Genomic DNA, 5,423 nt, shown 5'->3' on the forward strand with positions numbered 1-5,423 from the left:
TCAGATTTCCCTTGTGTTTTTATTTAGGTTGATCTCTTTTACCTGAGCACAGAGTCTCAGTGAAGATCTACTATTTGCCGGTTCAAAAATGTTGAAAAAGTCAACAGTTTCCATGGGGTGCACTTACTTTTTCCACATGAGTGTATGCATGCTCATCCACAGCTTGCCTTAACATGGAGTGTTGGGGAAAAGTATAAATCTGTAGATTATCTCACGCATTGTAAGGATTGTTGAAAGTTTGGTGCAAAATTTGAGAAAGGGTTGGTTGTGACGTACCAAAATCGTTGCTATTGCAAAGCAGCATGTTTCCCATAATGTTACCAATGCTTTCATTTCAACTGACAGCACCTGGCTTCTCCATGTACTGTAAATGGATTGATTATGTGACGTACAAGGTTTGTGTGGGCATTATTCTGTCTCTGTTAGATTGGTATCTTTTTACAGTTTATTGTTGTCTCCAATTTCCAAAACATTCTGCCTTTCCCAGAATGTGCTTGTCAATCTCCTGCCTGAACAGCATATTCTCGGTGGTCCGGGTAAGTTAGGACAGCTCACAAGCTCTCCTAAATCCTGGTGAAGTTAGGAGTCATTTCCTAATTTAGGAAAACTGATAAATGTTTTTTACTTCTACTCCTAAGTATAGAGCCAAATTTACATCACAACTCTATCTAGAGCTGGATGCCAAGCCAAACGGAGCAATTCAGGGAGACGTGCCATGGTAAGAGAGGTGATGAAGATCCTATGGCGGACGGCCGGGATGCCACCATGGTGGAAGGACTTGGGTAGAGAACATGCACCAGGTATTCTCTGGAGTGATTGATGGCAGTCCATCTGCGTGGTGAGCAGCACCACGGTTGCCCACAGGCCTTCACGGGAATTGGAATTCTGTAACTCGGCCCTTTTAGGTGCCACCATGGGATGCTGCGGTGAGTGGGGAGCTGTACTCACTGGCGCTCCAGTCTTACCCAGAAGTGCTCCCGAGCCAAGCCTTTGGGACACCGGTAGTACTTGCGGGGATGACTTAAAAGGAGCCACCTGCCTTCATTCTGGGAGTCGGGAGGTGGAGGACAAAGCTTGCTAGAAGAGGAGTGGAGACAGGGAGAGGAAGAGAAAGAGAGAAGAAGAAGAAAAGGCATTGCTGTTGTGCTTCTTGTATTAGTAGTGCTCCATATGCGCAAAGCATACAATTATTCAACGTAAAATGATATATCTAGCGTGTATATCTTGTTTAAAATTGTCCAAAATGTTTCCAGGGCGAGATCCAATCTGCTAATGTTGCAATCGAGCTCCAACCTCACTGGGGCACATGTTTTGGGTGTGCACCAAATTAACATAATTTTCGACCAAAATCTTTAAATGCCTTTCAGACAGCCTGGGTGTCTCAATCCCTCCTATTCCACTAACAGCTGTGTTTGGTGGGCTCACAGAGGGACTTAAAATGGAGAAGGACAAACAAACTGCAATTGAATTTACTTCACTATTGGCACATAGACTTCTCTTACTCAGCTGGAAGAATCCCAGCCTACCTCTGTTAAGTCAGTGGGTAACTGAGGTTATATACTATTTGAAATTGGAAAAAAATCAAATTCTCACTTAGACGATCTGTGCAGAACATTTCTAAAACCTGGCAGGATCAAATCAATAACATTTTAGAATAAGCATTTAAGTTGAGGAAGTGGATTATCTTCCCCTTTTTGTTCTATTTTATTTATTTTTCCTACTATTAAAAGTTTTACTCTGTTGGCCTAGCTTTCTTATGGGTGGGGGCTGATTTGATTCAAACCTAGTTTTGTAAAATTTGAATTGCTTTGATTTATTCATGTTATTTGATTTTAATAAATTCAATAAAATATTAAATGTAGTGCTTGTGTACTGTGCATTGCTGGTGGGCAACAAGAAAAATGTTTCCCACTGAAATAAAGCCTTGTGTGTTGCTGGACTTGTGTCTGTGTCTGTTGCAGCGGGTGTTTGGGGAGCTAGAGCGCCCCCTGGTGGCCACAATCTCAATACCTACTTGAGTTGAACTCTAGAGAATCTGTGTGGAGTATGGAGGAAATTTCCAGAGAGACAACCATCACTCCAACACTCCACTAATCAGGATCCTATGGTGGATTGGCAAGATGACTCATGAAAACCTGCTTGGAGTTGGTGAATAAGCAACTAAAGGACTCTCCAGCTCTGAGAAGCAAGATTGAACTGTTAGGCCTTGAATCTAAGTGTCACATCTGGAGGAGACCAGAAACTGCTCATCTCTGCCATTCCGTTCCAACGGAAATGAAAGTTGTTTGCACATTTGTGATGTGGGGTTGAGGACTGGGAGACTAGACAGGTTTGAATGAAACCTGAATTGAGCAAAGTATAGAGACATCCTTAATGAGAACCTGCTCCAGATTGCTCCGGACCTCAGTCTGGGCCAAAGGTTCACTCTCCTACAGGACAGAAAACCCTACGCCAAAGCAAAAACAAAACAGGAGTGGGCTTAGAGACAACTCTGTGAATGTTTTTGATTGGCCCAGCCAGAACCCATTTGGAACATCACAGGAGAGACCTGATAATAGCCGCCCACCGGTGCTCTCCATCCAACCTGACGGAGTTTGAAAGGATCTGCAGAGATGAATGGTAGAAAATTCCCCCAAATCCAGGTGTGTGAAGCTTGTCGTGTCAAACCCAAAGAGACACCAGGTTGGAATGGCTGCCAAAGGGACATTTAACGAAGCATTGAGTAAAGGGGTCTGAATACTTGTGTCAATAGGATATTTCAGTTTTTTTATATTTAATAAATTTGCAACGGTTCCTAAAAGCTTGTTTTCACTTCATTATGGAGTTTTGAGTGTTACATGATGTAGGGATGAAATTATTTTTAACACAAGGCTGCAACACAGCAAAGTGTGAAAATAGAGAAGGGGACTCTGAATACTTTCCATAGTCATTGTCATGTTTGAAGCTCCTGTTGATTACCTTCCAGTCCACGGCTTGTATAACCTCTTTACTGATATTTTATAAAGAGGGAGATGTAATTCAGAATTCTGCCGTTGTGTTTACTCAGTGTATTTTTTATTAACTCTCACTTTATCCTTGATATGTAAAATACACAAATTTTGCAAATCACGACCATATGCTTGTCAGGGATATGAAGCTTAGCTCGTATTAATCTAAGATTAGTTTGCACTAATCTAAGTCCAACATAACGTGGATTTATCTCTTCACAGGTCACGTTATTCCTTTTTGACCCACAATTCACTGGGGAGTTGCCCCTCACTATTTAAATTTTATAATACGCTGTTTTGGAGATAAAAGCTACTTCTGGAAGTTACTATTATAGACGTATTGGCTCAAGCAACGTTTGAGTGACCTTGGTTTGGATTCGGTTTGGTGACGGTGAAGGGTCTCAACACGTCTATGAGTGGGAGATTCCAGGTTTTGGTTTTTAATAGGTTTGCAAACCTTTCTGAAAACATGTATGGGTGATGGAGTGTAGATTGATGGACAAAAATGTCAAATGTAGGCATTTAAAATTAAATCTACAACACAATCATGTCTGCAGAAAGTGAATGGAGGGGTCTGAATACTTTCTCAACTGACTGAATAATGAAGCGTTTTGAGCCTGACCTGAAAGGGTTAGATAGATAGATAGATAGATAGATAGATAGATAGATAGATAGATAGATAGACAGATACTTTATTAATCCTAAGGGGAAATTCACATACTCCAGCAGCAGCATACTGATACAAAAAAAAAAAAACAATATTAAATTAAAGATTGATAACAATGCAGGTAAAAACAGACAATAACTTTGTATGATATTAACATTTACCCCCCTGGGTGGAATTGAAGAGTCGCATAGTTTGGGGGAGGAACGATCTCCTCAGTCTGTCAGTGGAGCAGGACGGTGACAGCAGTCTGTCGCTGAAGCTGCTCCTCTGTCTGGAGATGATCCTGTTCAGTGGATTCTCCATGATTGATAGGAGCCTGCTTAGCGCCCGTCGCTCTGCCACGGATGTCAAACAACATGCCAACAATAGAGCCTGCCTTTCTCACCAGTTTGTCCAGGCGTGAGGCGTCTTTCTTCTTAATGCTGCCTCCCCAGCACACCACTGCGTAGAAGAGGGCGCTCGCCACAGCCGTCTGAAAGAACATCTGCAGCATCTTATTGCAGATGTTGAAGGACGCCAGCCTTCTAAGGAAGTATAACCGGCTCTGTCCTTTCTTACCCAGAGCATCAGTATTGGCAGTCCAGTGTAATTTATCATCGAGCTGCACTCCCAGGTATTTATAGGTCTGCACCATCTGCACACAGTCACCTCTGATGATCATGGGGTCCATGAGGGGTCTGGGCCTCCTAAAATCCACCACCAGCTCCTTGGTTTTCCTGTGTGGCTAATTTTTTAAGCGGTCAAATATTTGTTACCTTGTATAACAACACAGTATAATATCTTCTTATAGAATACGCTACCGTGGCTGTCCATTTGTCTGTCCAGGATTTTAAAGCACCTGTAGCTCACAAACCGTTTGACATATTGACCTGAAATTTGGTACACATATGCTACGTGACCTCTACTATCCGCTTTTAGGGTGATGATTAACCTCCAAGGTTATTTCTCTTTTTATTTTATTGTAGAATCAACTCTCAGCAGCGGGCAGCAGGGCAGAACATGTGTATGGGTGCCGTTGACATTCCCTACCACCTTCGCCGTCACGTCCTCTACGTCTTCATATCTTAAATCATTCTTGAGGCAGATTGAAGACTTAAGTTCCAGCTTAAGTGAAAAATCAAGGAAAACGTACTAAGTAATAGCAACACAAACACTGGCTTAATCAGTTTTAACAGGAAAAGATGCCAACGGAAAAAGAGAAGAAGCGGGCCGCTAGGGTGAAGAAAAGAAGAGCTGCTCAGGAAGCACCAAGCGCATCAACCTCTGAGCAAACGAATATTAAACATAGAGAGAAAGAGGATGAAAACTATAAGAAAAGTGTATTCACTGCATGTTATCGTGCAGTCCGCCGTTACTGGTGTTTTAAATAATCATCCATTCATCCATCCATTATCCAACCCGCTATATCCTAACTACAGGGTCACGGGGGTCTGCTGGAGCCAATCCCAGCCAACACAGGGTGCAAGGCAGGAAACAAACCCCAGGCAGGGTGCCAGCCCACCGCAGTTTAAATAATCAGTATAATTAAATATAACAATTGAAAAATATAATTTAAATATGTAATTCTTTCAATTTACAAAGAGCACCAATAAAGAAAGATATACATCATAATAATCACATGAACGTAATCACATTCCAGTGAAAATAATCGATTGAAAGTCAACATATTCTACACAAGATCAATGCGACCTTGAAGACCACAATAAAGAAGGTTGTAAGGTTTGTGACGATGCAGGTTCACTCCACGCTTCCAACCGACTGCTGGGAGC

This window comes from Erpetoichthys calabaricus, chromosome 7 (genome assembly GCF_900747795.2).
Source record: "Erpetoichthys calabaricus chromosome 7, fErpCal1.3, whole genome shotgun sequence".
Lineage (NCBI taxonomy): Eukaryota > Metazoa > Chordata > Cladistia > Polypteriformes > Polypteridae > Erpetoichthys > Erpetoichthys calabaricus.